The sequence below is a fragment of the Schistocerca nitens genome, chromosome 7 (genome assembly GCF_023898315.1).
Source record: "Schistocerca nitens isolate TAMUIC-IGC-003100 chromosome 7, iqSchNite1.1, whole genome shotgun sequence".
Taxonomy (NCBI): Eukaryota; Metazoa; Arthropoda; class Insecta; order Orthoptera; family Acrididae; genus Schistocerca; species Schistocerca nitens.
Genome location: NC_064620.1, coordinates 613,825,590 through 613,838,672, shown reverse-complemented (window position 1 = coordinate 613,838,672; position 13,083 = coordinate 613,825,590). Strand labels below are relative to the sequence as shown.

General features: G+C 41.4%; 1 protein-coding gene and 1 pseudogene across 4 annotated transcripts in view; one reads left to right on the top strand and one right to left on the bottom strand.

Moving 5' to 3' along the window:
* Positions 1-13,083, bottom strand: part of LOC126194813 (lipase member M-like) — a 245,746-nt gene that overhangs the window by 85,056 nt on the left and 147,607 nt on the right. The window lies entirely within an intron of this gene.
* LOC126195998 (5S ribosomal RNA) lies at positions 5,948-6,065 on the top strand (annotated as a pseudogene).

Below are 13,083 nucleotides of genomic sequence, written 5' to 3'. Positions count from 1 at the left end.
GTTGACAGGTGTGAAATTTATCAGACTATCAGTTTAATAAGTCACGGCTGCAAAATACTAACGCAAATAATTTACGGACGAATGGAAACACTGGTAGAAGCCGACCTCGGGGAAGATCAGTTTGGATTCCGTCGAAGTGTTGGAACACGCGAGGCAATACTGACCCTACGACTTATCTTCGAAAGTAGATTAAGGAAAGGGAAACCCACCTTTCTAGCATTTGTAGACTTAGAAAAATATTTTGGCAAAGTTTATCAGAATACTTTCTTTCAAATTCTGAATGTGGCAGGAGTTAAATACAGGGAACGAAAGACTATTTACAATTTGTACAGAAATCAGATGGCAGTTAAAAGAGTCGAGGTGCTTGAAAGGGAAGCAGTGGTTGGGAAGGGAGTGAGACAGGGTTGTAGCCTATCCCAGATTTTATTCAATCTGTATATTGAGCAGGCAGTAAAGAAGAAATAAAAATTTTGAGATTTGCCGATGACATTGTAATTCTCTCAGAAACAGCAAAGGTCCTGGAAGAGCAGTTGAACAGAATGGACAGCGTCTTGAAAGGAGGATATAAGATGAACGTCAACAAAAGCAAAACGGTGATACTGAGGGAATAAGATCAGGAAATGGGACATTAAAGTAGATGAGTTTTGCTAAAATAACTGATGATGGTCGAAGTAGAGAGTATATAAAATGTAGACTGGCAATGTCAAGGAAAGCGTTTCTGAAGAAGAGAAATTTTTTCGACATCGAGTGTAGACTTAAGTGCCACGAAGTCTTTTCTGAAAGTACTTGTGTGGATTGTAGCCGTGTATGGAAGTGAAACATGGGCGATAAATACTTTAGACAAGAAGAGAATAGAAGCTTTCGAAATGTGGTGGTACAGAAGAATGCTGAACATTAGATGGGTAGATCACGGAACTAATGAGGAGGTACTGGACAGAACTGGGGAGAAGAGGAATTTGTCGCAGAACTTGAGTAGAAGAAGGGATCGGTTGGTAGGACACGTTCTGAGGCATCAAGGGATCACCAAAATTTAGTACTGGAGGAAAGTGTCGAGGGTAAAAATCGTAGAGGGAGACCAAGAGATGAATACACTAAACAGATTCAGAAGGATGTGGGTTGCAGTAGGTACTGGGAGATGAAGAAGCTAGCACAGGATACAACAGCATGGCGAGCTGCATAAAACCAGTCTCTGGACTGAATACGACAACAACAACATAGGCTTGTGATGACACTAGGCCTACTGGGTGAGTTACAACTGGCAGGAAGTACAAAAAATGTGTGTTGCTATTTTTCCAGAGATGATGGAACAGCCTGCATGGTTGCCAGATTTATCCAAGTTGGTGGATTTAATTTATTATCTTTATTAATGACCTGTCACTTTCAACCATGCCTTGTGCATATTACCGCTATAACATATCATCCAACTATTATGTGATGACCTGCTGTGTCCCCCTCTTTGATTTATGACCCAGTAAGTGGAGGGAAACGTGGTACAACATGCATGGTTGCCAACCCCACACAGTGCTTACTTTTCAAAATGGTGGAAAATTTTAAAAAAATCTTAATACAGTGGTCTACAGTCGCTACCATCAGAAATGAAGGAGGGAACTTAGTATAATTTGTGATCCAGAAAAGTGCCTGTCAAGATGCATGATACATAGCATTGTTGTATGAGCCTTGCTATATGATATCATAGCACGCTTGTGCTAAGTAAAAATGGATGGAAATGAACAAATGACAGGAAAATCCAAAATATCCTGCTTGTTGTAAGGGAGAACTCAAAATTGAAATGGCCCATATAGGCATGCTTACAAGTTTAAAAAACTGGAAATTTTAAAAAGTTCATATTTTAGCGACATTTCTTACACGTTTATACCAGTATCATGTTAAAAGACCACATTAATGGATATCACATGCATTGTACTAAGTGTAACATGGAAGAGTATAATTTATGACTCATCATCAAACACAATCCAACACTAAGACATTATAGTGGGTATGTAAAATTGGTGGGAAATTAAAAAATTCATTTATCTTAAGCTTATAAACGGTGCAGAGCCCTCTGATACAACCAGCATGGTCTGCGTATGTAGGACATACACATACAAGAAATGCAATGGAAAAACGTTATAGGTTACACATATAAGACAGTGCTAATTACACTGTGGAGATGTATAAACATTTTATACTGGCACCACACGGTTCCACATTTTAAGAAATACTACTGGCGCTATGCAGCACATAATACAGTATGATTTGGATGGATACAACTGCATCTTTATTTTAAACAAGTACTACACCACATCCAGTGCCGCCCAATGCACACACCCCTGCTGTAGCAGACCCCATGAGCTGCCGCCTGACTTGTGAGCTGTGGGATCATGCTATCGCCCAGATGCAGCGCAGACAGCGCCATCAACATGTTCCACAAAGGATTGCTTGATCATCTATCTTTGTATTCTGGGAGGTGCAAAAAGCTCCACCAGACAACAGGCTCTATACTGAAACAGACGCCACCACTTGGTGCCCATGGTGCACGATGGAAGCAGGGTGGAGGTGTGAGGCACTGTCCAGCACATCAAGTACAAATGTGACCTTGCAACCCGATATTAGTCTTCACTCCCTCTGATATGTCTGATAACCAATCATCACCTACAGTTGGCAGAATTCGATACTTGATGAAACTAGGTGTAACACAGCAACTATCGCTGTAGATGTAAACAAAAATCTCAAGAGTTATTGAAACAACTGGTGTGATAAACTAAATATGTGTTGTTATAGATTCAGTAACATACGTGATAGGACTGATGGTACCTTGGGGAAGCATACGACTGATTTACCTCTACTCCCTAACTAATCCACATCTGCACTTGATGTACGGTTTACAATCGTATGAGCTTTTCACAGATGATGATATTGTCTTTATTGTAGCGAATATCAGATTTGTAACGTTCACATACTACCTTAAACGTGTAGCCCATAGTATTACAATCATTTAACCACTGTCTCTGCTCCATTTGCACAGAAAGTAATTTGTAAGCATTGCTAGCAGTTTATATTTTTTCTTCTCGGTAGCTGTTTCAGCCATACACTCCAGTTCACAAATGCTAACTTGCTTCCCTATTAGCTGCTCATAGTGGTCTGTGTGATTAACATTGTGCGTACAGTATCTGATCAAATTACGGAGATATCTACTAGTGGACGTTACTACGGAGTGTGTTTACCAGTCGAAAGGCAGATTGTTAATTTGCTCCAAGAGTACTGCACTATCTGCAAACAGCACATATCCACATCTAAGCAAGTACTGCGCAACCCACTCTACAGTGCATGGTAGAGAGAATATCACAATAACATTATCGATTTTCTTTTCTGATCCCCTCTCACGTACTGGTCAAGGAAGCAGTAACTGTCTTCATGTCTCTATACATTGCCCTAATCGGTCTTATCTTATTCTTATGATCGTTATGTCAGATATATGATGATGGTGATGTTCTGTATGGCTTAGTACATAATGGAAGGAGAGGAGCGCTACAGCGTGGTGCAGCAACTATCATCATAGGAAAGCTGGAAAGGAGTAGAAGTGATCAGCCAACAACTTACCACAGTAAACAGAAGATGTACATAACTTGTATTTCTGTAAGCGAAAAAAGACTCATTAAAAACAATGCAGCAAGAAATAAAGTCCAGCTCTCAACGTACACAAGGATGAGAGTCTGAACTATAGCACGAACATTGGAACCAGAGCCGTGACCAGATGGCATCCGAGTAGCGTGTCGTAGCGAGCAGCCAGCCTGCTGGTGCGAGGTGTCCGGTGGCTGCACCGTGGCGGCGGCGGCGGCAGAGGTCGCTCGCGCCCCAGGGCCGCCGAAGGTGTGGCTCAGTTCGCGCACACCGTTGGGTCCGCCACAAGACCGGTCTCAGCTTGCAATTCGGCATCCAACTTCGTGACACCCATGGGATAGTATCGATACGTGGTACCACAGGTGACATGGCAGTCCACTTAGAGAAGATTCTAATGCCTTACTTTCCTCTTCCTGGAAAATAACTTCATTTGCTTCGTTACTCTCCATCAACTCTTATGTTTCTGCACTAATTTTCTTTGTCCTTTCGGCAGAACTGTTACTTTCTGCCTCTGTGATACTCCCACCTTCTTGCTCTTGGCTGAATATTGACCTATTCTGCTTCATATAACGGTGTACATTCTCCCCCTTATTTGCTGAGATGTAAGCGTGTTTTTAACCCTGTCAAACGCAACTTGGTCATTCGCCATTATTGATCATCCATCCACAAACACAGCCTTGCAGCTGCCACTAAGCCATCTATAAATGACAAAGTATTCTCAGTTGACTTGCCTGAAAAGGGATAACTAAACAGGCAGCAAATAAATCTAACAGAAGAGCATCTAAAATCTCATAGCAACCAACTGCCTATGCATCTCTGTGTTGTCGGTTTAATAGCTGTTACGTAATGGTACGGATATTTACCATGCAATACATGGCACTGCAGCATCGAGGATTTGGAATAACGTTATTTGTAGGAAACCACAGCAGCAGTTTATAGTCATCCTTCACAGCGATATTTCTTCACAGCAATCGTTCCACCAAATAGCTCAATATTGGTTCAATTGACCTCAATCCATCCCATTTCCTGTTTTCCACTTTTTCACATTATCTGCACTTGAAGGGATGATTTCTGCATAGGGACTGGCTTCAATATATTCGGTACACTGAATCTTTTTCTTAAGATTTGTGGAATGACATTATTTGAGCGAACAGCAGCAGTATATAATTCTTTTTCTGGAGATCTCTGGAGTAACATTATTTGTAAGGAACCACTTTTAGCAAAAATGTTTCAAATGGCTCCGAGCACTATGGGGCTTAACATCTGAGGTCATCAGTTCCCTAGAACTTAGAACTACTTAAACCTAACTAGCCTAAGGACATCACACACACCCATGTCCAAGGCAGGATTCGAACCTGCGACCGTAGCAATCGCGCGGTTCCAGATTGAAGCGCCTAGAACCACTTTTGGCAAACGTGTTGTTTATACAACATTTCTGCTAACTCGACTGTAAATCTGTGACGTTGTGTCTCTAATGCAACATGAACTATGCAGAAAATCCATAATATGTATTTACCTTCTGTGTCTCCAATGTCCAAAGTATCGTGTAGAATAATGTGGACAGCTATATGTCACAGTACTACCATGATTTATTACTAGAACACTTAGAAGGGACTGCATACACTACACTCGACATTGTATGCATACTGTCATCCAGTAACCTAGTAGTGGCAGGATACTATACATGTGTATTTTTTTTTACTGCTGTTCTACAAAAATGTTACAACAGTAGCGCTACCTCCGTGCTTTATAACTGAAACCTTACTTTTTTTTGCATGTTATTCAGATAACTTTAATTTTTCGATGAGATAAGAGATCTATAACAATACCTGTGTTTCAAAAGAAGGAAAATAAATGTGCATACTGTTAATCTACACATCAAAACACCTACATACAGAGGAAATTTAGGGGCTTATATTTATCAAAGTATTAATCTTGGCCTCCTTACAGTTTGAGATGTCACCTGAAAGAGAACAGTAGATGCAACTCAGCCAGTTGCACAGAGCAACTGAAGTAAAATTCATAGTACGGTAGCAAGCAGAGTTAACCTCAGAACTTATCCTACCACAGAGGACATTCGTTTTTAGCAGAACTAAGACGAGCTTTTTGACAAAATGGTGTGGAAAATTTATACTTTGGTACAAAGATCAAGTTTGTTTTTCATTTCTCTGAGACATCTATAATCATATGTGTATTAAAAAAAAAGAACTTATTTCTTTCCATAAATTTTATTTGTACATTCACTGTGCAGCGACGTTTTAACTATGTGGAACTATGAGACAGCATATCACAGCATTCGAAATTTAGGAGGTATAGCCATAAATGTGGCAACGGCCTTGCCGCAGTGGATACATCGGTTCCCGTGAGATCACCGAAGTTAAGCGCTGTCGGGCGCGGTCGGCACTTGGATGGGTGACCATCCAGGCCGCCATGCGCTGTTGCCATTTTTCGGGGTGGACTCAGCCTCGTGATGCCAATTGAGGAGCTACTCGACCGCTTAGTAGCGGTTTCGGCCAAGAATACCATCATAACGACTGGGAGAGTGGTGTGCTGACCCCACACCCCTCCTATCTGCATACTCCACCGAGGATGGCACGGCGGTCGGATGGTCCCGGTAGGCCAGTCGTGGCCTGAAGACGGAGTGCTTTAGCCATAAATGTCGTCGTGATCACGTGACTAGTATTTCTAACATCTCGGACCTTTAGAGCATATAAGAAGACTTCATAATCACAACTGACCAGTATTTTGCTTTAGTGGGAAATCTTAACATGCCTCACTCCAAGTTACGAAACATCACTCAGCTGTTAGGGAATAAAATGAGACCAACCAACAATTGCATTGGTGTATGGATATTATTGGAGAACCTAGATAGTACCCTTACTGACATTGGTGTCCGCCCCCGGTAACTGAGTGGTCAGCGCGACAGAATGTCAATCCTAAGAGCCCGGGTTCAATTCCCGGGTGGGTCGGAGATTTTCTCCGCTCAGGGACTGGGTGTTGCGTTGTCCTAATCATCAATCATTTCATCCCCATCGACGCGCAAGTCACCGAAGTGGCGTCAAATCGAAAGACTTGCACCCAGCAAACGGTCTACCCGACGGGAGGACCTAGCCACACGGCATTTACATTTTTATTTTGTAATGAACCTGCACCCCTCTCTTGGAGTATCTGAATGACATTTAGCTGCATGTGGACATTTACATTTTTCCCTGACATTGGTAGCGTAAATTACACTGATAACGGTATGATCCTTAGGAAGCAGAATTCAAATGTCCTTACATCCATTGCATGACTGTCTTGTGACAACATCGTGGTGACTAAAATCTGTAATCAAGTGGGCTGTCAAGAATGGTTCGATAATGGGCAGCCTATAATGGTAAATAAGGAAGTCTGCCATGCAATTAACAATCATCTATGCGACAAAATCTCCAAGTTAGTCTCTGAGTGACATGGTGTTATGGCGAAGCTACCATTTCTCCTTCACACGATTGGCCATGTGGCAGCAACAGGACTACTGGAAAAAATTGGCGAGCAAGAATTATAAACCATTTCCAGGAAATATAAAAACCCTGTGGCTATACCGTATAAGGCGAAAGTGGCCGACGATAAAAGAGGTTTTCTAATAGACCAACTGCCTGGAATATTGCAAGAGCTTAGTGCAGACGACAAAACCTTTACAGATGTGGACATAACGCAAGATTTTGCTGAGATTTTTAACAAAATTGAGATGTTTGTACATCTAACCCCAAACCACGATTTCTGTGTACAAGAAGAATTCCAAGAAAAAGTAACGTTATTCTAAACAATATTAAGACAGCTACAATAGGCTGTTTAACATGGAGGACCTGATGTTGTGGAGTAAACGCATACTACAAATTTGTAGGTCGAATCGCAAGGCCAGGAGGGAACAAAAAAGTCGATAACCATTTTATGCACTTTATAAAGTGCCGCCATAAACATCTGTGAGGAATTTTTATATCATCTTTGGCTAAAGAACCTGTTATTAGCATACTGGAAGCTACGATTTACAAATGTGGAATGCGTGATGTGTTTGACCCTCTGCAACACTGTTTTGTGTATCACATGTCGACGAACAGTATTTACAATGTACTCCATTGTACTGTGTGTCAGTCGCTTCTTTATGGTATAAATTATCAGACAGCTTACAGAACAGTTGCTGTATAGTACCATGGCTGCTCGGAAAGAAAGGTCCAATCGGGCACCCAACGGAAACGACAGCGAAAATTCGATGACTCTTTGCACAAAAGTGTTACTCAGTGTCTCTAGTATGCCTGTCGATTGCGTCACGTCGCTCTTTTCAGTTCTGAATGCACAGTGAGCACGTGAAGATGCCTAGATGCATAGTGTCTCTCACGAGGTATGAAGGCCTGGTGAGATCTTCCGCCTGATGTTATGCAGCCCACATAACATTACCCACGCATTTCCTCCTTTATGACTATTCTCAGTCGCTCTCTGCTGGGACAATGAATGTGCTCCTGCAGTGCTTTCGATGGGAAGTGTTCGATCGCCGACAACAAAGCCCGTAATTGACTCCCTCTGAGTTTTACCTCTGCGCACATGAGCTGCTGGCTATGAAGACAACGTTGTGGCATTGCGTAGAGAAATGTCAGAGAGCACAAGAAGTCACGTTGTGTGACGACGGTACTGGAAAGTTGGTACAACACTACGACAAATGTCAATGTAGGAGAGGAGACTATGTAGAGAAGTGACTGGATGTTGTAGCTAACTGCTGCAAATAAATCATTTTTGATTTTCACAGTAGTTTACATTTCGCGACCGATCGGACTTTACTTTCCAGATAGCCCTTGTACTCTGATACTTGTCTACTGGGCAATAAGAATACCTGAAACTGATTGGTGTGCACGTAAACCACGTCTGAGAAAACATTATCTATGTTCTCTCTACCTGAATTTTTAATTATTTTCCTGTAAACTATATGTAGATCGTTACTACAGACACCAATAAAGATGACATAAGTATTTTACAAAAGTGTTATATTAAAACTGGAGAAACAATTTTTTCTCATCTAGGCCACTGTTCTTCATAGTAACATCAAATATAGATATTACTGAATAAGGATTGATCCCCACGAGCAATGTGTAATATCGTCATTGCCACTGTAGAGTCTTGTAGCGCAAGGATGCAAGGGAGAGGATGTTGTTGTGAGTGGCCGGTATACTGTTCCTACAACACAAATGCAGACATGGATTAATACGGTTCTTTATTTAAATGAACATTTGCTTAACTGGAATAGAGTCCATGCGTTGTGGTAAAAGCTCATGAGTGATAGTCCTCTAGCAGATGATATCGATAATATTGCTCTTACAAACGCTATAGCCACCAATTTGGTCGCCATGTAATGTCATAGCCTGTGACGTGAACTGAGCCCGCTCAGCGAGTGTATGACGGGACGCCAAACTGGAGGACTGAGTCAGTGAAGCCCCCGGTCAGCGGCGGCGGCCTAAATACGCGCTGCCGAGAGGGCGTTGGCGGTGCGTTGCTTGTCAGTGTGTGTCTGGCCTCTGTCACGAAGGGCTCACTTGATCCGGCACCTACTGTCGAACTTCGCCCTACATCTTTGCTGACAGGTGTGCTGGTGACAGCTTATGCCAGTACATTCCTCTCCCCCCCCCCCCCCCCCAAATGCCACAGCATTGTCGTGTAGGGAGGATGCGAACGACAATGTGGGGGGAGGCAGGACGTTGGATGTAAAGATGAACTGGGAGCTCTGACTGTGGAGGACAGCATACTCGTGACTGTACCCTGCCGTCTGTTTTTAGACAGGTCTTAACAAAGAAAAGGGATGTTTCACACAGAAGAAATTACACCTTTAAGAGCAGTTAACGTGCTATGTGTGGAAAAACGGAAACTGGTGCATATGGCTAAGCCAGATCCTACATAAAAGAAACATGAGCTGTTACTGAAAAAAAATTTGCAAACAAGGGTTACATATTACTTTGAATATCGTATATGGAAAAATCTAGATAGAGGTAGCGAATACAAGAAATGAGAATTTACTGTAAATAATCTACTGCAAATGCCAGTAGAAAGTGTTTATACTTTGGAGTATTTACAAGAATCAATAAACCCACAGATGCCTACAGTTTTTTTACATATATCTACAGGGTGGTCCATCTGAAGTTTCGGATGAGATTATCTCGAAAACTATACATCGGGTATAGTGGGTAAGATAAGTTGATCAGCTCAAAGGGGGACATCAAATGATACTACACGTGACCTCCAGCTCTTGGGTGGGGCGGGGACAACTTCTATATATTAAATAGAAACACCCATTTTTTATTGCAGATTCGGATTCTCCATAAAAAAGTAATCGAGATTTGTCTGAAGCATTTTTTTAAACCATTGACAGATGGTGCTGAAATCGAGAAAAATGAAAATTGGGGAAGAACTCCGATTTATTTATTATGACCAGAGAAGGACGCATCAAATCGATATAAAATGTGCACCACTTCTTTCATTACGCCAAATTGAGCTATTTTTTTTACAAAATGTATCCTACCGGTCACAGTTATTGATGGAGGGAGGCGGATTGGTATTAAAAACTAGTTAGGGAACTCTTCACAATTGCATTACTCAGCCAACTGTGGCGCTACCATGGCCAAACTGCGAACTATGGCTCAGTATAAAGGTCGGTGCAATGCGATCACACGTCACTTTTCAGATTGTGAACTGTAAACATCAACTGACGAAAGTAAATTATTCTTTAGCGATACATGGCTCACTATCCTCCCACAGAGATTGTTGATATGATGTTAATTTTAGGTGAATGGCATAACAATTACGCTGCGGCTGCGCAATTGTATGCGGACCGTTTCCCAAACAGACGACATCGAAGCGAAAATATTATTCGAAATTGCACTCAACGAGCTCGAAATGGATACATGCACCGTCCACCTCGTTTACGCGAATACAATGAAAATGACGCTCGTACCCTTACTGTTCTCGCCTGTGTTCAGCTGGATCCCGAAATGAGTAGTCGTGCGATTCAGAGACAAACTGGAATACCGAAATCAACTGTTTTGAGGATTTTGAAGTCACATAAATATCATGCGTATCATACCACACTGGCACGGGCATCAACGCCGAAAGATATGCAAATACGCGTGCATTTTTGCCAATGGGCGTTGGAAATGATAATAGGTGACAATGGTTTTTTTAGATACGTTATGTTCACTGACGAAGCAACATTCAAAAACAATGACGAATTAAATCGTCATGATTGTCATATTGGTCCCCTGTCAATCCACACTGGCACAGACCCGTCGACAATCAACACAAATGGTCGTTAACGGTCTGGTGTGGAATTTTAAACGGTTACTTGATAGGACCGTATTTTTTTGACCGAAATATTACTAGGGAATCTTATTTAAAACTTCTCCGCGATGATTTGTTGGAGCTAATGGAAGATGTTGATTTAGAAACTAGGCAACGATTGTGGTTCCAATAGGACGGCGCAGCGCCCCATTATGCTAAAAATGCGGTCGGTGGATAGGACGCGGCGGACCAATTCAGTGGCCTCCACGTTCACCAGACCTCACATCTCCTGATTTTTTCTTGCGGGGTTATTTAAAAAGTTTTGTTTATGAAAGACGGCCAACAACCCGAAACGGTATGGAGCAACGCATTCGAAGAGCGTGTGCAGCCATACCACGGGATGTGCTGCTCAAAACTGTGGACAGCTTTCGCGGACGATTGACTTTATACAGTGAAGCAAATGGGGATAATTTTGAACAATTTCTTCGTGGGTAATTTCATTAATTAAGCACTCCAAATTGTTAGAGGCAAGGGGACTTACACTAATGAGGCACCCCAACACGTGAGAAGCAAGGGGACTCATACCGATGAAGCACCCCATGGGAACATCATTCTAATACGTCCATGTCGTTGTTCCTGGGTAACGCTAAAAGTAGGACACAGTATATTTTGTACAAAAATAGCTTAATTTGGCGTAACGAAAGAATTGGTGCACATTTTTTATCGATGTGATGCGTCTTTCTTGGATAATTCTACATAAATCAGAGTTCTTCCCCAGTATTACTTTTTTCTCGATTTCAGCCCTATCTGTCAATGATTTAAATGAATGTTTCAGACAAAAATTAATCACTTATTATGGAGAATCCGAATCTGCAATAAAAAATGAGTGTTTCAATTTAAGATTTAAAAGTTGCCCAATGAGGCGGGGGCTGGAGGTCACGTGTAGTATCATTTGATGACACACTTTTGAGCTTACGACCTTGTCTTACCCACTATTTTTACCCGATGTTTAGTTTTGGAGATAATCTCTTCCGAAACTTCAGATGGACCATCCTGTATACATACATCTGTTCTTGTATGGATCTACTTAAAAAGGATGGCTACATTGTACATAAATGTGATGGACTAGATGTCGTCCCCCATTTGTGGGGATTAAAACCCATGGAATAACATCATTTAATGGTAATTTATTTCAACAGTTCTCAACATAAAGCTTCTTACGGAAATTCCACAAGAATGCCGAGTGAAAAGTCACCAGAGCACACCCAAGTATATTTGGAAAGTTTTAGCAATAGCGTAATGCAGGAAATAAGTAGCAAAATTAAAATTAATGACTGCTTCCAGCTAAGAAAGTTGCAAGAAGGTACCAAGGAAATAGTTAAAGCCATAAAAGAGATATTTTCCAGGAAAAAATTAGATATGTGTTAGAATTTGAGAACATTCAACTTTTCTGTATGTGTCAGATCACTGGCTAGATAAAGAAATAAATGGTTTTCATGTATATTTAAATTATAAGTTAAAAGATAAGCTGGATACTATCAAAATCACACCAAACAAACAGAGAATGAACTGTTATCTACGTGCAATGCAAATGCTAAAAATTAATAAGGGTTTCCTACAGGAATATTTGTTTTCTTAATCCAATCCGTAACTGCCAACTGTGTCACATGGAATGAGGTGGAGGTGGGATGTATTACAACAATAGTTAGCATATTATAGATGACTGTGCTGACTTTAGCTGCCTTAAATACAGTTTTATTCCCAATGAATGACCATCTAGCAGGGCCAACACGAATTCTTACTTTCTCGTGGGTTAATAACACAGAGTACTAGTCAACTGCAGTGGCCAAAGCTTCGTTTGTACTCAAAAATTCAAAGATGTATATAAAAGATGAAAACAATGTTCGAGGAACCACTTTTGTCCAATTGTAAACACCTAGTCCAGTTGTGATATTTTGTGTATGTATTTGTTTGTCACTGTAGCATATCTAGCATATGGAGTAGGTCTGGAATACTGTTCGAAAGTGTATCCACCCGTATTAGGTCTGCGCTAATGTCCAAAGGTGTATCCACATCCATGAAATCCAGGATTGTGTTCCTAGCAAGACTTAGCAACATTAGGTCTGGGATAGCATCTGCCCCCCCCCCTCCCCCGCCCCCTCACCC